This window comes from Morus notabilis, unplaced genomic scaffold, assembly GCF_000414095.1.
Source record: "Morus notabilis unplaced genomic scaffold, ASM41409v2 Scaffold203, whole genome shotgun sequence".
NCBI classification, from domain to species: Eukaryota; Viridiplantae; Streptophyta; class Magnoliopsida; order Rosales; family Moraceae; genus Morus; species Morus notabilis.
The window spans coordinates 146443-171962 of NW_010361196.1; the positions used below are offsets into that span (position 1 = coordinate 146443).

Below are 25520 nucleotides of genomic sequence, written 5' to 3' on the forward strand. Positions count from 1 at the left end.
ATTAGCAGACAACAATGTTATTTTTAGCTCAGAGAGGAGCTTGGCAATGTGTTACAAGAACTAAATTGGTACCCAATTATTAATATCACAAGATAGAGCTAATAAGTAATATGGATAAGGCTTACAAGAATTAAATGTTACAAGAACTAAATCGGTACCCAATTATTAATATTATCCCTACATTTCAGGTTTTAGAATTAAGTGTTCTATCAAACAAACAAAAAAGGAGAACTAACCCAGCTCCTCCGATTAGTTCAACCATTTTGTTTTTTTTTTTTTTGTTTTTTTTTGGCTGGAAGAATTTCAATGATTGTTTAAGGGAAAATTTTCCACGGAGAATTACAGATACAAGAGACTCAGAAACAGTTTCTATATCTAAAGAAGAAAACAAACTACTTATTTGCATTTTCGTAGAAGGTAGAAGAAGAATTTGAAAGTGTTTTCTATTTTTGTCTTTAGCAAAAAAGTAAAAGAAAAAATAGTTCTCTTTTGGAAACTAAAGAAGCCTAATTCCACACGTAAGTAGAAGAATCTACCACGTAAATTAGTGAAAATTTCTTAGTGAAAATTTTAGCATTTAAAAAAAACAAAAATAGGCTTACATATAGTTGTTAAGATAACGAGCAATTACAATTGAACTGACTGGCGGAGCCCAATATTGGGCCTAGTGGCGGCAGCTTGGCCCAATTGGCACGTTTATATTATGACCTCAAAAATCACTTTTGTTGTAATTTTCTTCTTATTTTACTCTTATTGAAATTTTTAATTGACAACATTTATGCATAAGTTTTTAGAAAAAATTCAATTACGCCACAAAATTTTAACTTTTGAATTATAATATGCATATATTTTAAATTAGAAATACCAACTAAACCAAAAATTAACCATAATATTATACAAATTCATAATTTATTGAACAGTAAACTTCAAAATAACACGGGATCGAACCCGCTGACGTGAAAAAATAATTGAAAAATGAAAAAAAAGTGATTGTACCACTCAGTTTAGAGCCTTTTTTATTTTAAATAAGTGTATGACATTTGTATTGACATTGAAATTATATTCAATATTTGCTTTAATTAGAAATTTATTTGAAATTGGCTTAAGTCAATTTAGTTAGTAGAAATTATTAGGAAGATATTTAGAGTAATAGACCATTACAGATGAAGTTTTGAATGAAGGGTCTAAATTAGGTTTAAAGTTGATCGAGGGGGTAGAATGAATCTAGGTTTGATCAATGGTATGGATCAAATCTTACATTGATCAATGGTTGATGTAGAGATAGCAAGATCAACGATTGATATTAAAGATGATTTTGATGAGAGGTGTAGGATATGATTTAACAAGATCAATAGTGGAGATTAATTAGGGAATGAATGGGTGGTTAAGATTCAATGGAAGGACAAAAAAAATTTTGACCAAAATTCAAAAAGGATGGATAAATGGAGTATGCAAGAATTGCATGTATCCTTAGACAAGGTTTGTGAATGGTCTTAAAGAAGAAGGGATGTAACTTTCAAAGTACATAAAGCATGCCATAATCAGACAAACTTGGTACTAACTGTTGGAGCAAAATTTCGTCCAACACTTATCCAACGTCCCTAGACAAATAGTTTGGATTGAATAAGTAAATTATCTAAAGAAATTGGAAGAACACTCGAAGAACACAAAGAACCTGTGAAAGAAATAATAAAAACTAAATGAAGACAATCACAAGGCAATTGTATTCAGAAATGAGTGTCCCTTTCCCTCTCAAATTGAGAGAATTTATAGTACATTAGGATTGAGGGAGTTTAATTCTCCCATTAATTCGAGAGTTTATTCTCTTAATTACAAAGAGGCTCTTCACCTTTTTTGTGAGTTAAAACTGATAAATAATCAATGAGAATTAACTTTCAACCATTCAATGTCTTTAATTAGCGTCAGTTACTTCACTTGATAACATCACGCGACCTTTGAACTTTCGGCTCCGGCGAGCTTGGGCTCGGGAGAGCTTAGGCTCCGGCAAATTTGGGCTCTGGAGAACTTGGGCTCGGGAGAGCTTGGGCTCTGGTAAATTTGGGCTCCGGAGAACTTGGGCTCAGGAGAGCTTGGGCTCCGGCAAATTTAGGCTCCGGCGAACTTGGGCTCGGGAGAGCTTGGGCTCCGGAAAATTTGGGCTCCGGAGAACTTGGGCTTGGGAGAGCTTGGGCTCTGGCAAATTTGGGCTCCAGAGAACTTGAGCTTAGGAAAGCTTGGGCACTTGGGCTCAGGAAAGCTTGGGCTCCGACAAGCCTTTGAATTTATTGCACATTTAATGATTCCGGAAATGCTGCCCAACATCAGCCCCCCAGTCCACGAGTGTCGCACGCCAAGCGAAGGGGACTAAAACTTGCCTGGAAATTTTCCTCTTTCTTTTTTTTGAAAAGCTTCCTCTACTTCTCTAAAGCAAAAGTGAAATCAGCTAGTTTCCACAACGTGCTTAGATTTGCATTCCCCATTTACTTTAATTGCTTCCAACGCTAATGGAAAGAAAAAACTAAAGGTAGCTTTGCTGAATTTCAATATATATGAAAAACAAAACTTGGCACCTCTGCAATTAATGCTGACTTTCTTTTGCTTCCAAAACGTTTTGCTTTCATCTTCTCTCTGCATGAGAAATTTCGTACACTTTTTTTCAAAGATGGCGCAATGTAAATGGATCCACTTATTATGTTGCCTTTTTTTTATCAACAGGTATGGCTAGCAAGCGTGATTTCGGACCTCATTCTGAGCATCGTGGTGACGGCTCCCGCTCACGTGAGCACCATGTGTCTAGACATTTTCCCAAGGACTTGGAATCCTGCTTGGCGTCTAGGCCCACGAGGCCCCCCAGTCAATCAACCTTCGACCCTGAGATTTTCAAGGAATGGATGAAGAAGCGAAAGTCCTCCTTTGACGTTCCACCTACTGGCCCTTCTCTATCAACTGCATTAAATATTGGCTCTCTTGCACCAAATGATCCACTTCCTCTTTCAAGACCAGCAAAAAGGTCTTCGAGTCATGAACCTGACCAAACCTCCAAAGATACTTCCACTCTTGATGTTGTAACTGATGGGTTGGTCCGCTTGTCCATCCACCCTTGTCATGTTCCAATGTTGAAAAAGATGGAGAAATTTGTGCCTCGCGAACATATTGACGGAGCTAAAAAATGAGAAGCCATCAACTTAGCTAATTCAATCGAGCGCCGGATTACTGAGGTAAACCCCTTCCTTTTCTTCATTGAAATTTTCTGAACCCAAATTGGGCTTAGCTTTATCTCTCTCCTTCTTTATTAATGTCGGGATTTTCCGAGCCCAAATTGTGTTTAGACTTTCCTAAGCTAATTTGTTTAACCCCTGTTTTTTTTTAGCTCTTCGCAGATCTTCTTGTGTACAACTCTCGAACAAAAGAAATGTTTGAAGAGGCAAAAATAATTTCACCAAAATTTAAGGAATCTCAGGACAGTTTAAAGGCGACACAAGAGAAATTGCTTCAATCTGAGAAATTAGTTGCGCAGACGGTGAGCATCTCAGATGGTTGGAAAGCTAAAAACAATGCTCTTTTGACCTCCTCTGAAAATGATAGGAAGACTCTTGTGGAGACTAAAGCTGCTCTTGATATGTCTCTAAGGGAACTCGAGCGAGTGAAGAAATATTTGGAGCTTTGCTATGCCAAGTACGAGGCTGATAAAGTCGAGCTTGTTGAGGACGAGTTCTGGAAAGGCTACGAAGAAGCCAAGAAGGCAATCATTTTCTATAACAAAGACCTTGACCTTAATCTCTCATTTGACCCTCCTCATATTGTTTAGACTCCTTCGGCACGTACACCGAATGACTTCAACCCTGATGATGAGATGATTGAACCTATGAAGGATTTGGAAAAATCCCCAAGCAGCGATCCTCCAAGTATCGATCCCCCAAGTAGCACCTAAAAGCTTTCTTTTTTTTTTTTTTTTTTTTTGCTCTGTACTCCATTTTTCATGCTTGCTCTTGTGTACTTGGGCCGGTTGGCTAGCACTTTTCCTTTTATTGAAACCTATTCTTTTGTTATCTTTCCTGTAACATAAAAATATATTTTTTTAATTTTTCTTTGCAATTGCTACGTTTTATCAATGTAGACTAGCTAATATATATATATATATATATATATTTTCTTTGGTTTAGAGTTATCACGTGCCACTTGGGGTCTGGTTTTTCCTTTAACCAAGTTTCTCCCCTGGCTTAGGATTTTCCCGTGCCCATTTAGGGTTGACTTTTTTCGTGGTAATATTTCCTCGACTTTGCGATTTTCCCAAGCCCAACTTAGGCTTAGATTTTCTCACGCCAAGGTTTCTTCCTCTTTGGATTTTCCCGTGCCCACCTGGGGTTGGGTTGTTCCCTTATTTTTTCTATTTTCCCATGCCCACTTGGGGTCGAGTTTTTTGAGCCGAAGCTCTTTTTTCATTTTCCCGTGCCCACTTAGAGTCGAGTTTTTCCGAGCCGAAGCTCTTTTATTTTTTCGTGCCCACTTGGGGTCGGGTTTTTCTGAGCCGAAGCTCTCTAGATTTTCCCGTGCCCACTTGGGGTCGGACTTTTCCAAGCCGAGGCTTTTTTATTTTCCCGTGCCCACTTGGGGTCGGGTTTTTCCGAGCCGAAGCTCTTTTTGGATTTTCCTGTGCCCCCACTTGGGGTCAGTTTTTTCCAAGCCGAGGCTTTTTTATTTTCCCGTGCCCACTTGGGGTCGGGTTTTTCCGAGCCGAAGCTCTCTGGATTTTCTCGTGCCCACTTGGGGTCGGATTTTTCCAAGCCAAGGCCTTTTTATTTTCCCGTGCCCACTTGGGGTCAGGTTTTTCCGAGCTGAAGCTCTCTGGATTTTCCCGTGCCCACTTGGGGTCGGATTTTTCCGAGCCGAGGCTTTTTTATTTTCCCGTGCCCACTTGGGATCGGGTTTTTCCGAGCCGAAGCTCTTTTTTTTTTTTGAATTGATACACTTCTATCCCCCCATTTTCTTTGTCATATTAAAAGAAGAAATTAGCAAACACTTCGACTTTATTTAGTAATAATATGTTTCGCCTGACAAACTTGGCATCACATCGAAGTACAAACACACACTAAACTTCAAACTTTTTAACTATTGATAATACTTCTTGAGGTGCTTAGCATTTTAAATATGTGTTAATACTTTTCTAGACTTCCCTTCCTTTCGATTCAACCTTCCCATTGGTTGCTTTTACATAGTAAATGCGAGCCTCTTGTTGATTGCCAAGCACTACTCCAACACCATTTTTCGTTGGAAATTTCAACATCAGATGATATGTTGACGTTACTGCTCTCATGGCATTCAAAGTCGGTCGCCCTATGATGACATTGTAAGCAGATGGTTGGTCCACAACCAAAAAATTTACCATTCTTGTCACCTTAGTGTCCCTTTCTCCCATGGTAACTGGGAGTGTTATCATTCCTTCAATATGGATGCATGCTCCAGTAAAGCCTTGGAGTGGGGTGTTCACAGGTGTTAACTTTGCTCCACCTAGGTTGATCTTGGTTAAAGCATCCTTGAATAGTATATCTGCCGAACTCCCATTGTCGATCAAAATCCGGTGGACTAAGCTATTTGCCACTTGCAAAGACACAACTATGGCATCGTTATGTGGATGAAGCAACTTCCTTGCCTCCTCCTCTGTGAAGGTTCTCCATCTTTGCAAATTTTGCGACATGTTCCGTCATATTTACAAATTGGACACAATCGAGACCTTTAGCTTCTCGAGCATACAAGTTTCGAGCCCGCATGGAATCACCGGTTTTTGGTCCTCCAAAAATTGTCCTGACGTCATTCAATGTAGAATTATTCCCATCTGTTGTATTTATTCCCTGTGCGACCGCTGCTTGTTTTCCCATTGTTGTCGGGAGTGCAATTCTTCTCTCTGCTATCACTCTATCCACAAACTCTTGCAACTGGCCTTGTTGAATAAGTGCCTCAATCTATCCTTTTAATTGAAAGCAACTTGAGGTTTCATGGCCATGGTCCTTATGGAAGTAACAATATTTACTTTTATCCCTCTTGTTAGGATCTCCCTTCATAGGGGCTGGAGGAGTCAGCAAATTATGATGTTGAATCTGCATTAAAAGCTGTGCCACTGTCGTATTCAAGGGTGTGTAGGCCCTTGTCGTATCTGGTGGAGCGTAAGCTTGGAACTTTTGCGTCAAGGCAGTCTTGGATTTGTTCATGTCCTGTTGTGCCTCTGACTTTTGCTTTTTTCCTTCTCTTCCTTTAGATCCTTCTTCTACCTTTCGCTTTCCATCATTTTTTTATTGATCCATTTGAGATTGTCCTCTTCGATTGCGCATGTATTCTTCAACGCTAATGAACTTCTGAGCTTGGATCACGAGATCGGCGAAGGATTTTGGTTGTTTTTTACAAATTGACTTCAACATATCACATTCCTGAAGTCCTTCTCGAATTGCGGCCACAGCATCACTATCAGTGTACCCTTCCACATAATTCATTTCCTGGCTGAAACGTTCAATGTAGGCTTTTAGCGATTCATCAGCTCCTTGCTTAAGGGAGAACAGATAAAGCTTATCTTTCCTATGAGTTTTTGCTATCACAAATCGTCCTACAAATTGTTGTTTTAGCTGGTTAAATGAACTAATTGACCTTGGCTCTAATTGTTGAAACCATTGAAGCGCCGGCCCAGTAAGCGTCAAAGAAAATGCTTGGCACATCTGAGCTTGTGTGGCTCCCCGAATTCGCATCCATGTGCTATATCCATGTATATGTCCTGTTGCATTCTCTTTCCCATCAAACTTTTTGATGGGAATCATCTTGAAATCAACAGGAAATTCCTCTGCCATGATGTCCTCAGTGAATGGCGGCTCTGTTTCATCCAACAAGTCTCTTACTCCATCCGGCAAATTCTTGTTGGCTTCTATGTCATCCATTCGCCTTTGCATCAGTTCGAGTTGCTGCCCGAGTTGTTCCTCACGGGTGTTCCTGTTGGATTGACTTACGCCTCCTTGATTATCATGTCGGTTCTGGTTCTGATTCACCCTATTTTCTTGGCTCCGGAAAGATCGTGGTATTTCAGCTCTCCTCCTACTCCTGTTTTGAGTTGCCTGGTTGTTTGATGGCATAGGTACAATTGCTTGTACATTTCGTTGTGCGTTGAGTCGATTCTGCAAATCAGTAGTGGTGAAATCATCAGACTCAGGTGTCCAGGTGCTATCAACTTCTTCGCTATTATGGTTATCTTCTACCCTGTCAAACACCGATGTCCTAGTTCTTTCAGTTGCATCGTGATGACTCCCAATCCGTGACAAAGCATTCCGACACCTAGGTGCGTGACGTGGTTCCTGCGGCTCGGGCAAGTCCCTTGGTTGATTCCTATTGGATTGACCCTCACCTTCATTACGCTGGCTCCGACGATGGCTACGCCCACTCCTAGCACTACGTGAATTTGTCGGCCCACTTTGTTGGTTATTTGCTGGATGAACCGTGTTAAAGGTAGTGATAAGCTGATTCACCATCCCTGTCAACGTGTCCACTCGTGCTTCGATCCTGTCAGTGCGTGTTGGTGGATGAGGAGCACGTGGTGCCTTTTCAGGATTAGCGCCGAGTCCCCTTGTTTGGGTTCCCTCAGAATGGGTACGTTGAGCACTTGAGACTTGGTCACTCACCATACCTGAAAATGACCTTGCAATGAGATAGAAAAATTTAAGTGCCGGTGAGAACCTGTGGATGTTAATCACACTAGGGCCCTCCTTTTAGCGCCAAAAATGTTGGAGCAAAATTTCGTCCAACACTTATCCAACGTCCCTAGACAAATAGTTTGGATTGAATAAGCAAATTATCTAAGGAAATTGGAAGAACACTCGAAGAACACAAAGAACCTGTGAAAGAAATAATAAAAACAAAATGAAGACAATCACAAGGCAATTGTATTCAGAAATGAGTGTCCCTTTCCCTCTCAAACTGAGAGAATTTATAGTACATTAGGATTGAGGGAGTTTAATTCTCCCATTAATTCGAGAGTTTATTCTCTCTTAATTACAAAGAGGCTCTTCACCTTTTTTGTGAGTTAAAACTGATAAATAATCAATGAGAATTAACTTTCAACCATTCAATGTCTTTAATTAGCGTCAGTTACTTCACTTGATAACATCACGCGACCTTTGAACTTTCGGCTCCGGCGAGCTTGGGCTCGGGAGAACTTGGGCTCCGGCAAATTTGGGCTCTGGAGAACTTGGGCTCGGGAGAGCTTGGGCTCTGGCAAATTTGGGCTCCGGAGAACTTGGGCTCAGGAGAGCTTGGGCTCAGGAGAGCTTGGGCTCCGGCAAATTTAGGCTCCGGCGAACTTAGGCTCGGGAGAGCTTGGGCTCTGACAAATTTGGGCTCCGGAGAACTTGGGCTCGGGAGAGCTTGGGATCTGGCAAATTTGGGCTCCGGAGAACTTGGGCTCGGGAGAGCTTGGGATCTGGCAAATTTGGGCTCCGGAGAACTTGAGCTTAGGAAAGCTTGGGCACTTAGGCTCGGGAAAGCTTGGGCTCTGACAAGCCTTTGAATTTATTGCACATTTAATGATTCCGGAAATGCTGCCCAACACTAACCAATCTTTCTTCTTTGTCCATCACGTTCCCCCTCTCTCTTTTCTTCTCTATAGGTAAAATCCCAACTAATTTGAAGAAAAAAATAATTTGTTCCAAATATGCCCTCCCATGATCCCACCAATATAAAGAAAAAGATGTAACTAAAAACCCCACTTCCCTCACTCATTTTTCTCTCTCATTCTCACTTCTCTAAGCTAGAAAACCCTCCTAAATATCTCCCACTCAGCCACGCCTATTAGAGATGCTAGCAAGGTAAATGCTAAAGATCCTAGTCTTGTAGTTGATTTTCTACCCCTTACTTGGGTGTAAGCTAACCAGAGAGTATTTCAAGGAGAACAAGAAGATTTGGAGCTAAGAAAGAAAAGAGAACTCCAACCAAGTAAAGAAAGAGGTATAGATCTAAACTAGAAACCCTATATTTAGTTGTACTTGAGGTTATGTCTTATAGAAATGTGATTTTCGTCTAAGTCTTGAACATAGAATGAAAATATATATTTATGGCGTGAAAATACAGATAATGAATTACAAATAGGCTTTTTTAATCTTTGACTTGATGTTGTATTGATCTAGTTATGTTAGATTTAAGCTTAGGTTGCAATCAACACTTTTTCTGACTGGCATGTAAAACGTCAGATTTTGTTTAAGTTGGGTTTTAAATCTGACTCTCATATTTTAGGAGTAGAAATTAGATATCATAAACATTCTAACGAGATATCATGGATCCCAATACAAGTTTTGTACAATTTATTATGAATTTTTGAATCCAGGGTTTGGAAACAGGAAATTTTGCAGCAACCCGAGCCTAAGTTGTCCAATAGAATGAGTTATGAATTGAATCTGGTAAAAATGTTTTAATGGTAGTTGATATGACATATAAGTACCCTTGTGTTAAAATTTGAGGATAAATGGAGTAGAAACGAACCCGAAAACATGATTTAGAGTTTAGAGGGCCTTTACTGAAAATTAGAAAAAATAGAGTTCAAAGTGCTAAGTTGCATTCGATGTAGTTATGACTATTTATGGGTTGTTTAGGATGTTATTCCAGTGTCCCCAATGAGAGAAAACCCAAGCATTAAACTCCTTATAAGTTAGTTAGCCGGTATGAGGTCTAAAACCATAAAAGTTGTAAAATCGGGACCATTTTACAAATAAACAAACTGTAAGTGAAATGGAGGTTTAGATCTGTGTAAAAATGCTTCTTAAACCCAAATAACATGTTTTGAGTGAGTAAAGGACTTAAATTGGAGTTCGAAACCCAATAGGCCATATAGGGGTAAAAGTGTACATTTTTCCCGCCGTTAAGGGTAAAAAAGTTATTCAACCCTACCCACCATATTTCTACGACTTAGATCTATATAAGAGTTTATTTTAAGATTAAATTTAAAGTTAGAGAATTTCGGTTCAAGCGGAATTGGATTTGGGCCTCTACTCTAAAGCTTCAAGATTGGGCCTAAGGCCCAATATCAATTTTAGAAAGGCCACAAGTTAAGGGTTTTCATGGTTCCTTGAGTCCTATTTAGCGACTCTAGTGTCGGCCCAGCCCAAAAATATGAATGGCTCCTTAGAATCCATGTCTTTGATGGAGTAAATTAATTAATTTATTTTATAAATAAATAAATTAATTAATTAATTAATCGAGAAAATATTTTTCTTAAAAGAAAGGGATAAAAAAAGAAACTATTTGAATTCATTTTTTCTAAATAATTATTAAGTAAAATTTACTTGATTATTTTGAACAATTAATTGTTATTTTAAGAAATGATTTATTTAAATTTTGATTAAATAACGAATTGAAATAATTGATTTTTAAAGGTGTAAGTTATTAAAAAATAATTAATCATCATTAGATATTAATTTAAGTATTCCCAATTCAATTTTTACTCAATTATATTTAATTAATAATTATTAAAGGAAATTTATATCTTAAGAACATCAATTATTAATTAATTAAGTAAAAGTAATTAATAATTAGTTAGCACCACAGACGAAAAAGTGTTGAAAAATTGCTAGCTTTGAGAGCACATGTTAAAAAAGAGATCAATCTACTTGAAATAGAAGTTAAAAAAATAAAAAAATAAAAAATAAAAAGATCAGATGATTAAAGACACCAATTAAGAACCTTACAATTCACACAACAAATCCGCATGAGCAAATAGGTGATACAAGAATGATTACACAGATAATCAAATTTAATCACTTTGGATTTTCTTTTAAGGGTTTACAAAATCCAAATGTTTTCGACAACCACAAATTCAATAACAAAGAGGTAAAAGTAAATGGAACCAAATGAAAGTAGCAATCGAAACGAAAAACAAATACAAAATCCTAAATTTCAGCAAAATAAAAAACAATCCCAAAATAAAATAGCATATGAAGAGAAGAGAGAAGTGCTAACCTGAATATAAACAAAAGTAACTTATTTGATTCCACACTCAACAATTGGGGCTTTTGAAATCACTACAACAACACAGGTGACGTTGTCTCAACCATCTAAAAGAGACAAAAAAGCAGGCAAGTAAGAAAACCAAAATAGGCAAGGTCCAACAATAACAAGAAAGGAAAGAAAAAAGAAACTGTGCAGGCAACCAAAGAAAGCACCATAGAACATTTGGCTTTCATCATTAGGGTTTTAAGAGATCCAACATTTTGTTCACAAAGAAATCCAAAATAACAAAAATAATCTGAACCAAATTTCTTAACAAAATTAAAGCAACAATCACAACAGCAATTCAAACCTTAAAATCAGAACCAAATTTCATAGAGGAATTAAAGAAACAATAGCATCACAAATCTAAAATTACTACAGAAGAAATCCCAAAATAAAAGAAAGAAGTGAAGGTAGAAGTGTGAACCTAAAAGAGAAAAAAGCATCCAAGACTCAGTATGGGAATAAAAAGCATCCAAGACTTGGTAAAAGTAAATCGAGCTTCTCAACGGGCCATAATTTATTATCATGTTAAGAACAAACTGATTAGAAATTCATAAAAGATTTAATTCAAAATACCATAATATAAACATACATATAAGTCCATCGATAAAAAGTAAATAACTTTATATGTAAAGAACATCTACATCAATCCATTTTGGATATACAAATAGTTGGAACCAAGGGAAAGTACGCAAATTTTGTTCACATCTTTTATGTAAATTGTTCAAAGACACCAGACACTTAAACATGGAAAGTTAAAACAAATAACAAAAATCAAACAAAAGTCTGTTTTAGATTGGAAAAATTGTTGAAGAAAACATGGATTGGTCTCTGAGAGAATGCACGAGGAGAGTAAAACAATGTTCGATTTTTTCTTAGGTAAAAAATAAGATATCATATATACACTTAAAGAGAGAGGAAAAATAAAGGAAGAAAATTTTTTTTCATGTTTCCTCTTGCTCTTCCTTTTTTTCACCATAATCAAAACCTCCATCAAACTAAAATTTCTCCGGCCAAAATAAACAAATAAATCATATCCAATGACGACCGTTACATAAGTTGCTAAAACCTACCCCAACTTTGCACTTTAGCTAGTTTTGAACTCGATATCTCCTCAACTTCTAGAGTTGCAAAGAATAAAGAATGAACAGATATGCCATAAAACATAAAAAATTATATTGTAGATAAATACAAATATCTAGCACATTGACAGAACATCAAAAGGTAAGGAAAAAAAAAGCAAAAACAAACAAACGAAAATAAAGATCAGTCCAAGTATTTGTAAATGACAACATGGTTCCACAAGTAGGCTCCAACTACAAAAGGAAAAGAATAGTTAATCTACAGCCATACGGGACAATAACAAGAAGGCAAAAAGACCAAGCAGAGATAAACACATACCCATGTAGAAAAGCAACCACAAAAACAATGTGAACCCCCAAACTATTATACTATTATTATAACCACGGACAAAAATAATCAAATTCAGCCACTCAACCGGGAAAAAAAGAATCCATACTCTGATATCGTAATTCAAATTCAACTTTTTTGCTACAGTGTTTTTTCTCACATACACAACTCAAATTCTCAACTTGAGTTGTCAAACAAACATACCCTAAGTTCTTCACCAAAGCAATCTAGCATTCCAGGCATATGCCTTATTCCAATAATATTAATAGTAAAAAAAGAAAGATTTATTATGACTCATGAACAATCAATGTTAATTGTCCGCTTAAACCAAAATAATGTTACCTCAGGATCTTATCGATTAGCTGAGTTGCCTGTTTTCCAACAGTAATTTTGGATACCAAGCAAATAACTCTATATTGTAAAGAACATCGACAACAATCATTCTGGATATACAAGTGTTTGGAAATGAGAAAAAAAGAGACCCATCTACAGAGAATAGAATTTAACAAAAAAAGGATCAGATGCTTAAAAACACGAATTAAGAACCTTACAATTCACACAACAAATCAACATGAGCAAATAGGTGATACAAGAATAATTACATAGATAGTCAACTTTGATCACTTTGGGTTTTCTTATTAGGGTTTACAAAATCCACATATTTTTTTTACAACCACAAATTCAATAAAAAGAGGTAGTAAAAGTAAATAGAACCAAATGAAAGTAGCAATCGAAACGAAAAACAAATATAAAATCCAAAATTTCAGCAAAATAAAAAAGAAACCCAATATAAAATACCATATGAAGAGAAGAGAGAAGTGCTAACCTGAATATAAATAAAAGCAATTTATTTTATTCCACACTCAACAATTGGGGCTTTTGAAATCACTCCAACACAGGTGACGTCGTCTCAGCCATCCAAAAGAGACAAGAAGAAAGCAGGCAAGTAAGAAAACCCAAATAGGCAAGGTCCAACGATAACAAGAAAGGAAAGAAAAAAAGAAATAGAGCAGGCAACCAATGAAAGCACCATAGAACATTTGGCTTTCATCATTAGGGTTTCAAGAGATCCAAAATTTTGTTCACAAAGAAATCCAAAATAACAAAAATAATCTGAACCAAATTTCTTAAATTAAAGCAACACAAATAAAAACTTGCATTATCCCAAAATAAAATAAAAAAGAAGTGAGGATAGAAGTTTGAACCTGAAAGAGAAAAAAGCATCCAAGACTCGGTATGGGAATAAAAAGTATCCAAGACTTGGTAAAAGTAAATCGAGCTTCTAAACTGGCCATAGTTTATTATCATATAAAGAGCAAGCTGATAAGAAATTCATAAAAGATTTAATTCAAAATACCATAATATAAACATACATATAAGTCCATTGATAACAAGCAAATAACTTTATATGTAAAGAACATCTACATCAATCCCTTTTGGATATACAAAGAGTTGGAAACAAGGAAAAGTATGCAAGTTTGTTCACATCTTTTATGCAAGTTGTTCTAAGACACTAGACAGTTAAACATGAAAAATAAAAATAAAAATAAAAAAATCAAACAAAAGCCTGTTTTAGATTGGAAACATGGTTGAAGGAAACTGGGATTGGTCTCCGAGAGAATGCATGATAGTAAAACAATGTTCTCTTTTTTCTTAGATCAAAAATAAGATATCATATATACACTTAAAGATGGAGAGGGAAAAAAAAGGGGGTGGGGAAACAAAAAAAAAGAAGGAAAAAAAAGTTCATATTTCCTCTTACTCTTCCTTTTTTTCATCATAATCAAAACCTCCATCAAACTAAAATTTATCCAGCCAAAATAAACAAACTAATCATATCCAATGATGAACGTTACATAAGTTGCTAAAACCTACCCCAATTGTGCACTTCAGCTCGTTTTGAACTTGATATCTCCTCAACTTCTAGAGTTGTAAAGAATAAAGAATGAATAGATCTACTAGAAAATAGAAAAAAAAATTATATTGTAGATAAATATATATATATATATATATATATCTAGCACATTGACAGAAAATCAAAAGGTAAAATAAAATAAAATAAACATCACTCAAACTATTTGTAAATGACAACATGGTTCCACGGGTAGGCTCCAACTACAAAAGGAAAAGAATAGTTAATCTACAGCCATACAAGACAATAATAAGGCGGCAAAAAGACCAAGTAGAGATAAACACATACCCATGTAGAAAAGCAACCACAAAGACAATGTGAACCCCCAAATTATTAGACTATTATTATAACCACAAACAAAAATATTCAAATTTAGCCACTGAACCCAAAAAAAAAAAAAAAAAAGAATCCATACTTAGATATTAAAAGGAACCCCCCTCCAAAGGACTGTTATCTTTCTTCTGCTTTTTTCATATTAAAAGGAACTAACAAACAAAAATCAAATATTCAGATTGCAAGAGATATCACCATGAGGCAACAAACAAAAACATTAAGAAATGAAACAAACCAATAACTAGAGATTCAAATCTTAAGGAAACGGGTAAAAAAAATTATTACATGCCTCGAGGGAATAAACAACCCAGGGTTGTATGAGGCGCTTTGTTACAAAATTATTACAAAATCCAAACATTTTGTTACAACCACGAATTCAATAACAAACAGGTAGTAAAAAGTAAAAGGAACCAAATACAAAATCCCAAATTTCAGCAAAACAAAAACCATTCCTAAAATAATATAGCATATGAAGAGAAGTGCTAACCTGAATATAAATAAGGGCAACTCATTTGATTCCACACTCAACAGTTGAGACTTTTGAAATCACTCCAAAACCGCAGTTGACGTTGTCAACAAGTAGTAAAATGATGAATAATCAAGTATCGTCCCACAGGAATTGAAAGCTTTTGAAATCAAATTACTAAATTAATTCTGTTCAAGTTTTTAGAAGAAAAATAAAGTTGATTTTAAGATGTTAAAAACCTAAGAATATTACGGCTGTAAGAAAATAAACAAACTAAGATAAATCTAATTAATAACAAAATATGCATATAAATTGGCCAAAGTCACTGTTCGTGGCTCACAATTGCTAAACTGTCTCCTATCAATGATGTGCAATGCTGCAGCAACGGACGGCAACAAAAACTTCCTTGTTAACCAGATTTACTACAGCAGAGATTTTCCAATCCTCTATCTACCGATCTTAAAAACTAAATCCAACAAATCCCTTTGCAAATTTAGACTCTAAAATCAGAGAATGAAGCTCTAAATCATATGGTTATGCAAGACACAATATATTCCTATATCGTGAGAATCAAAAATCTAAAACAAGATCTAAGAACTTGCACTATTCAAGCGGTGTCCACTCAACTAAACCTTCTGATACAGAATCAATACGGAAATGACTAGTAGAGATGTTATTAAGCTCAAATTATTGAGTTGGATCACAATCGGAAGTTTGAGATAACAACTATCGGAAGATTAGGACAAGAATCTTTCCGGACACTACTCCTATACTCAGGTTTTCGAGAGACCTGAACTCTCCAGTTTCTCACAACAATTCTCTAACTGCCTTTCTCTCTTTATTTTCTAACTATATATCCCCCTGATTTTGCAATAGACAGCCCCTCCTGCAAAAACCCCATTCTACCCCTGTCTCTTATTTCTCCTTACGTAAGTCAAGTGCACCGGTGGCCTATCACCTTCCCAGATCTAATCAAAGCTATGCTCCCCTCCTATGATTTCCCAATCACAGTTAAGGCACAAAATTTAGCTCGCTTGAATAAACAGAGAAATAATACTCAGATCTATTCAACATCAACTAGCATTTCAATATTCGGCAACTTAACAATCTCAGCCAACAAATCATAGTCTCATAGAGTTTATACACGAATTAGAATTCAGATTTTAAGAGAAACGTAAATATTCTTCAACAAAGTAAAACAGAGTATTAAGAGTAAGAAAAACTAAAGTTACGAGGGGAGAATCAGAATCCCCCTTTTCTAATGTTTCTTCTAAACGCTTCCTGCATCAGCAATGGACCTTCCTTCACGTTCAACACCCTGTGACGTTTCCTTCTTCTTCTTTCCAGTACTGGAGCTGGTACTTGATCAGAAAAATAGAAGTGGTTTCCTTTTCCAAGTATAGCCGCCTCTACGTTGCAAAATATGACCAAGGACACCTTCTTTCTTCTCAGCTGCAGGTACTTATTGTACCCTAATTCCACGTGGCAGCATCTGGGGAGGCCTCCAATTATTGTTCAATCGTCACCCTTCACGGACACAAGACAGCTCATTTACCAGCTAAAGTCCAGCTGTCAGCACATCACACGTATGGCCCAGCTCGTGTTGCTGGAGCAACGCAGAGCAATGCTGACCAAGATTTAATCACATTCCAAGATACGAGATGCTGCTCAAAGCTCCAAAAGACCATTTTTCTTAAACCTGAGATTAACCACAAATTGCACCCACATTAGTTCTTTTTAACGCTAATCACGAGAGAGAATTTATGAAACACAATTAACTAAACAACTATTAACAAGACTAAAAATATAGGAGAAAACTAATACTACTTACCCTCTAGGTAATAATTTAAGCCTGAAAAATGCTCAATTAACTCTATTTTCATAGAGTTATCAGCAGGCAAGTAAGAAAACCCAAATAGGCAAGGTCCAACAATAACAAGAAAAGAAAGAGAAAAGAGAAAGAGCAGGCAACCAAATTTCCCCCTAGAACATTTGGCTTTCATTATAGGGTTTCAAGAGATCCAAAAATTGTTCACAAAGAAATCCAAAAATAACAAAAACAATCTAAACCAAATTTCTGAACAAAATTAAAGCAAGAATCGCAACAGCAATACAAACTTAGATATTGTCATAACCAAACAAACCCAACCCACCCTATTTTCATAGAGTTATCAGCAGGCAAGTAAGAAAACCCAAATAGGCAAGGTCCAACAATAACAAGAAAAGAAAGAGAAAAGAGAAAGAGCAGGCAACCAAATTTCCCCCTAGAACATTTGGCTTTCATTATAGGGTTTCAAGAGATCCAAAAATGGTTCACAAAGAAATCCAAAAATAACAAAAACAATCTAAACCAAATTTCTGAACAAAATTAAAGCAAGAATCGCAACAGCAATACAAACTTAGATATTGTCATAACCAAACCCTACCCACCCCTCCAAAGGAGTGTTAATTTTCTTCTCTTTTTTTCATATTAAGAGGAACCAACAAACAAACATCAGATATTCAAATTACAAGAGATATCACCAAGAGGCAACAAACGAAAATATTGAGAAATGAAAAAACAAATAACCAGATATGCCAATCTTAAGAAATAGGTTAAAAAAATTATTACATACCTTGAGAGAAAAAACAACACAAAGCCGTATGAGGCACTCTAACGACCACTCTTCTACAAGCTAGAAACCTACTCATGATGAAAACCAAAACTCAAGGAAAATGAGTAAAAAAAAAAATGCAGAACTCTCTAGTGAGTAGTACCAAAAGAACCCCAACAAAACCGGCAGTACAGAGCCTTTGAGGCCTTTTAAAGGTCTCACCTTAAAGAGAAGACAGAGACATTAACGACGAATCATATGAATATGACGAATCATATGAATATGAATACGAATCAGACGTTAATGTTTTAAAACCACTCAAACATTAATATGAACCAGATTCCAACTCCTTAGCTAATCTGTAAGATAGAGTATGTGAATATCACGTGATTATTAAGATACTCAATATCTTAATTCTATACTTTAGATGGATACCTCATCCAAGGCCTCTTTTAGAGGCTTTCCTTGCTCCAAGGTTATGAGTTGTGCAAGCTCTTCCTTATGGGCAACTAGTAGATTGCACCTTGAAAAAAGGGAAAGGATGCGAGTGGTGAGATTGTGAAGCTTCTCAACATCAGAATGTAGCAATGTTGAGATTTTTCTTAAACCATTATACAAATAAAAATAATAAAAAAAATTACAAACTATAGACGGTCTAATTTAAAAAAAGCAAATAGATAGTTCTGACCTTTTCTTGTAATTCCTAAGTGAAAGCGGAGCAAGAAGGCCGTTTGGCTTCAGATGTTCAGGAAAAAAATAGTTTGCACTTGAAGAAAGAAGGAATAGATAGTCTTGTAGCGGAAAACTATGAGACTCTTACTTTCATCTATCAAATGTTTCAATTGCCCAAAAAAGAGGTATCGTTGTACAGGAAATAACTACATGTTGTCTTTCACGTTTTTAAATCAGAGAAAAAAGATAAATAACATAAGATAATTCTATTCACCAAATATCTATGATGAAATTAAGATCCCAATATTAAACCAATTACAATAGTTAAATATAAGACCCAAACCAAACAAGTTTTGGACCCAACAAGGAGACCATGCAACATAAGCATTCAGTATAATCCAATTTAAATTTTACGTTTCAAACATCTTGATTCCAGAAATACTAAAAGTATCTACTTCAAAAATCAAAGACTGATCAAAGTTGCTTCATTATATTGTTGTCAATCTTTAAAGCTACAATGTCAAAGAATTTACAATTTCAAAGAAAAATGAATAAAGTACTAAAATAGGATACAAAATCATGGAGCTACAACAATACCGTTTCCTCTGAGATTTGCTCCTCTAGGTAGCTCCAACATTAGTAAAAAGTTCCTTACCATTTAGCTCACATTGGCAATTCCAAAAGTCTGAGAAAAATACACTCTTTTAGGTCAATGCATTCCCATTACGCTTTTTTAGCAAGACAAAGTCATGCAGTACAACCAACTAATTTTAATTCAAGGAATTGGATATCATTCAAGAAGCCAACTTGTATTTGAGCTCTTTGAAGTGTAAAGTAGAATAATAATCAAGAATTCAGATAATCTGATCAAATTGGATTATAATTAGTGTTTGGATGTGCACATTTGAGTTATGATTTCAATTGAGAATCTATTGAGTTTGTGTTTGAGAGGGTCAAAACTTCAATTTGTATTTAGATAGTATTTTAATAAAAACTCAATGGTGATGGGAAAATTTTAATAGGTTATATGGGTGGGGTTTTATTAGTCTCTTCGTTGTGAACGCATAGAAAAAAAATTATCTCAATCGGAATTAAAACGAAAAAGTTATAGCGTTTAAGATTCGGCTCTTTTAACATTTCAAGATTTCAATGGTATAAAATATTAGATTATTCAGTTATTCTATCCATTCTCTCCCATTCCTCTGATTCTTCAATTCTTCTAACATTTCTTTACTCGTTTCTCTCTATTTCACTATCTACATTAGTGGCCCCTCTTGCTCCTGCATCACATTGCCACTCTTGATCTCCGTACAATTGTTCAATACCAAGAATTAAATGACTGCATAATAAAAGATAACGGATGGGATGAAAACTGTGTTGTTGAAATCGGAGAGATCCAAACCATTACAAACAAAGAACTCACGTTTTACGTCAAAGTCTCCCCCTATTTGTTTGTCTCCTAGACGGTCCTACTGCTCACTATAGAATGATTTGTAATTTGTTTTATACATAATTACTATAGAATGATATTAATTGCTAACAAGGTTGTCGAAAAGAAAACACTTCTGAGAAAAAAGAAAAGAAAGAGAAGGGAGATAAAATAGATACTAATAAAGCTACTAGTAATATGGCATAGCATATGCATTATAATTTATCAGTTGAGGCATGCATGCTCCTTTTGTATAAGGTTTTGTCAAGATCCAAAATTTCCAATTCAGAACAACAAGAACCGCAAAGAAAGAGAAATGGCGAGGCAGAAAAGCTCTCAAGTTTTGGGATGCACTTATTCATGAACAAAGAGAAATCAAGAAGCGACATAATCATACAAACAACAACCTAGACAAGAAGGCAATGAAGGAAGCAAGAATGAAAAGAAAGAACGACATGATAGAATAAGAGGACTACAACGTACATACGTGAAAACACCACCAAATGTTAAAATGTATGGCATGTAATATGAAAGAATACGGAGACAAAAACATTTAGAAAAATTGGAAAAAACGGATCCCGACGAACCTGTTCAACCTTATATGAACATGTGGAAAAATACATCATTGGAAGAGCTACATCCCAATATATGTACTTTCTAAGAGTGCTACCATTTAGAACTAAACCAAATATTCTATGCAAATGGTTCAATTACACTAAACACAAGAGAATCGTTAAAATCAACAATTTTTAGGTCCCTAAAAGCATGAGCATCATTAAAATTTTATCCTTTAAAGGATCCCGACAGAAGTGTAGATAGATAATTATTGGTGTAACGGATAAATGTAGGCAAATACAATATATAACATAAACATGAGTCGAATTCAACAAACAAAGAATAAGTAGGAAAGAAAATGGTACCTTGTTCAGTATGTTGCTTTTTATCCAAAACCTCCACTAGAACAGAACAAAAAAAAAATTCACAATTTACATAAGTTAAACTTTGAATTGTTTGTCCAGCTGCTATTTGAGAATCTAGAAATAACATAAAAAAAATAATAAAAAGAAGAAAGAACCCTGACTCGAACAATAGAAAATAAGTCAAATAAAAATATAGTCCATTTCTCAGCAATTGAAATAAAAGAACCAAAGCACAACAATAAAAAGCCAAATAGCAGTTCAACTTTAAATTTTAAAAAAGAAGAAGAAGAAACACAATAATAAAAAAGCCAAATTGCAGTTCAACTTCAAAATTTAAAGAAGAACGCACCAAGCAAGCATCTTTACATTCATGTCCATCTAATACCATCGACTTGTAAGTTGTGGAGAATGTTTCATCGAACCAAGTCAGAAAATGTTGTACCATTGTTTAATTGAGATCACCAAGCCTATCGATCTTTTGGGTCTCCTTGAGTATATTCCCTTGCAGTTCTATGTGCGGTGAAAAAAAAGACACTGAAAAAAACGAATCAAAGAAAACACACGGTTAAAGCATTACGTTACACAACACAAATATTAATATATCTTTCCAAAACAATAAAAGAAAAAAGATTCTATGAGAGGGAAAAAAATCACTTTTGCCAAAACACTCTTGGTAACTAAATAGAAACCCAAAATGCAATAATATAACCTAATAAAGCAGCTTCTAAACTGGCTGTAGTTTAGAATTCATAAATGATTCAGAATAGAAACCCCATAATGAAAACATCCATGTAAATGTATTGTTAACAAAGAAATAAAAGATATTTTAGAAAGAACAACACAGTCTATTCTAGATAAAATCCTTCTATTATATTGCTTTTAGTGTAGACATAGTTCATTTGCTCTTTCCTAATTTTTTTTTTTCCTTTCATCACGAATCAAAACCTGCATTAAACCAAATTTTTCTGGACAAGGCAGACAAATGATCGTGCCTACCATAAACAAAACAAAAATGTACGCAAAATATTTTATCATAGTTTATAATAGTTGAGAAAAACCCAAAACTTTCAATTGATTTTTTTTTTGTCACTTTCTCAAGAAGAATCACCCAAAAGCCACTATCTTGGACCCTGGACTTTTCATTAATCCACAGCCCAAAAACTTCACCTGAAAGGGAAAAAAATCATAATAGGAGAAAAGCTAAAAGCAAAGAAATCTGATTAAAAACAAAACAAAACAAAGAAATCCTAGGGCTGAATAGGGGAATCTCAACAAAGAAACCATACTTGGACACCAGATTCGCATGTTCCAATTACGGAGTTCTCGGGAATCCTTTCCATGCTCAGCTTTCTCTTGAGAGGATTCGACGACGGTGGTTGTGGCGGGAGTGGGCTCTTCAACTTGGCAGCGGAGATCCGGCGAGTGCTCTGGAATCGGGAGCAACGATTTCGGATCCGACAGCGGAGCGGTCTCCTTGGAGCCCTTCTGCTTTCGCGATGGCCGGAGCTTGGCGCGTTCTCCTTGGAGCCCCTCCGCTTTCGCAACAGCTGAGGCTTGGCCGTGCTAGGGTTGGGCGACGCCAGAAACTCTATCGTCGTCTCCCTCAAGATCGTGTTTCTTGGCTGCATGAAGTGCTTCATGGGTGCGAAATCTAGAAAGAAAAGGAGAGAAGTGGAGGAGAGAGAGAGGAGGAGAACGAGAAAGAGATTCAGAGGGTTTTGGATTGGAAATGGAGGAGAGGACAAAGGAGCGAGAGAAAAGGGAAAATTAGCCGTTGGAGGAGGGAGACCTTTTCTGAGACGGAGATATTTGAATGAATTTTGGGGGATAAAGCATAGGGTCTCCCTTTTATCGATTATTTGTTTGTCGGTGTTTTTAGTACTAGACTAGACTAGAATAATAGAATTTTAGTACCTTTTTTACCTCAAAAAATAATGAAAAAGAAAATTTGAGTCCGTTTCCATGAATAAATAAATAAAATGGGGTACCATACAAGTAAATTAATTAGTCACGTAAATTATTTGTTCAGATAAAAAAAATTAATTTACTTGTTCAGATAAAAAAAATTAAATTTTTTTTATCAAATTTAAGGTTTTATCTTTAGCCAAGATGATCCCAAAATTAATTAGTTTTACTTTTTTAACATTCATAATATTGTAATTTAAAAACTAAATAGTTAATTGAAATGTAGAGATGCAAGAACAGGCCGGCCCGGCCAATTCTCCTTAAGCCCACGCGGGTCGTGGACTGAGCCGGCTCAGCCACGAATTTTGTAGGCCGGGTCAGGCTGGCCCATATAAGAATTACCTCGGCGCAGCCCACACCACGGGTCAATTTTACGTGGGTCTAGCTAGGTCGTGTCGTGAGCCAGGATGGGCTGTACCATGGACCTTAAATGGGTTGGCCTATTCAAGTATGTAATTTTCAATTTTTAAATTTTTAAATTTTTAAACAAGTTGACAAATATAAAAGTTTGAATAGTCAATGAAAATATGAAAAGATATATTTTATTTACGATTTGTCTCATTAAATAAAAATATTTCTAAGGAAAACCCAGTGGGACAAAACCTTAGTAAGAAAAAAAAAGTACAATCAGGATAATTTTACCTAATATGTCTAGAAAATTACTAAAAAAAAGAAAAAAAAAACATATAGATATTATGGGCCTAGATGGGCCGAGCTTGGCTGGCCCATTATGGGCCTAAACGTCATGGACCTAGACGGGCCGGCCCAACCCTACCTAGCCCATGATTTTTCATGGGCCGTGTCAGGCTGAACCATGGACCAATATATGTTGGCTCAGCCCTGCCCACTAATATTTATAGACAAGGCCGTGCCTTGAACAGTGACGGGTCGTGCCGGCCCAACCAATCACTGTGTTAGGATGGGCCTGGGCCAACTCACGGGCCCCGACCCATTGTTGCATCTCTATTGAAATGGAATACTTCCCAATTGGATTTGATGATAAAAACCATAAAAATGAAAATGGTCTCCATGAGATCCTTGAATTTTTATGCTGTAAATTTTTGTTTTTGTGTGATTAGATTAATGTGGTAGAGCTGTCACATATATTTCTTTGTTCAAAAATAGTTGATTGTAACTTGTAAGGTACGGAGTTTTTTTTTCTTTTGTAAATATTACACACACAAATATGTTGGACTATATAGTTTGTTTATATACTCAAGGTGTACGGTGGATTCAACAATTCACAAAGTGGAATTAAATAAGAATAGACCCAATTTTCCATTAAAAGTGGGACTCCCTAAAGTGCATATTCATCCAATATATTAGAACCAACTAAGTTCAACTGCACAACTCTTATCATAAGCCAATAAAAAAATGCACAAATTCTTTGCATAAGACATTGAACCCAAACTCCAAAAATTGGTGAAAAAAATGAAAATATACATATAACTATATATATATATATGCGCAACTTGCATTAGGTAAAGACAGATCTAATTATCACTTTTTAACACGAATCTCCAAGTTTAATCCAAATGTTGAAAAACGGAAATGCTAGTCATTTGGTGAAAGCTAGCTCGTATGGATTGATAATCACTAAAAAAATTATATTAGATTTGCATTTTTATTTTTTTTCTTTTTAAAGAAAAGAATAAGATTGCGTTATGCATACTATTTTTCAGGTCCTTATATTATGTTTAGCGGTGTTATTAATAATGACGCTCTTTATTCTACGACTTTTGGCTACTATTCATGCATCATAATCAATGACAAGCGAGATCGAGAACAATCTAATACAACGTCATAAAATACAAAATATATCTTATATTCTTAGGCCTCGTTTCGCATGCTGGATTGGGTAGGAATATGAAGCTCGGAATGGCTTGGAATTGATTGGATGGGATTTTGTTAAATCTTATCCGGTGTTTGGTGCATCATCGGATTGGACTAAAATAAAATTTATGGAAATTTCTGTTGGGAATGGTGTCCTAGAAGTATAAGATGTAGTATGATATTTATTATTTATTTAATAAAAAAGTTTATTTATTATTTTATGTGCATATATTTATGAATATTTTATGAATATCAATAAAAATTCCATGGTTATTTATGTAACCTTAAACATTGTATATAAGTGTTATATACGAGAAGATAATGTTTAAGGATAATAATCAAAAAGCAATGTTCATAATGAATTTAATTAAAGTTCAGAATCTTTAATTAAAACATTATTAATACATGTCATTCTCATTTAGAATAGAACAGTATTATCCGCACTGTTAATATGGTGAGATATTGAATGAGTGTATTTCGTATAATGAGATTATGTGGAACAAGGACACAGACACAATATGAATTTTTAATAATTCCGTTAAGTATAGAAATTCTAATTGAGTCTACCGATGGTCATATATAAGATAATCTTAATCATGAGTTCTTAACAGACTTCTATTTATGGATTAGTGTCTTTTGATTTACTCGGTACGGATTCTGAGATTCTGAATCCTATTTCTTGTATTTTGGAGACATGATGAAGTAGGTAGCCGGGAATGTTATTACACGAGATGGAATCCATTCCTTCTTAAGAAAGAAGTAGCTAAATAATTCTCTTGAGGGTTGATTCGGTACTTGGACCAGTAGGAACTCCGATTCATGAATGTGTTTTATGAATCACTGTCCATTAGATAATCAATGATACTCAAGGATAAAGAAGTAATTAGAGAGGTTAACGGATTTTACCTTGCTCTAATTATGAATTATTTATGGAGGATTGATCTATATGCAATGACTATATCAAATGGACACT

The 25520-nt window shown here is 35.5% G+C and overlaps 1 long non-coding RNA gene across 1 annotated transcript; it reads right to left on the bottom strand.

Annotated features, from left to right (window-relative positions):
- Positions 1-20749: 20749 nt before the first annotated feature.
- On the bottom strand, positions 20750-22542 carry LOC21407627. The gene is made up of 3 exons (XR_002902273.1): positions 22036-22542; positions 21099-21283; positions 20750-20785 (listed from the first exon to the last, which is right to left on the bottom strand). It is a non-coding gene; the product is annotated as an uncharacterized LOC21407627 (long non-coding RNA).
- Positions 22543-25520: the final 2978 nt, after the last annotated feature.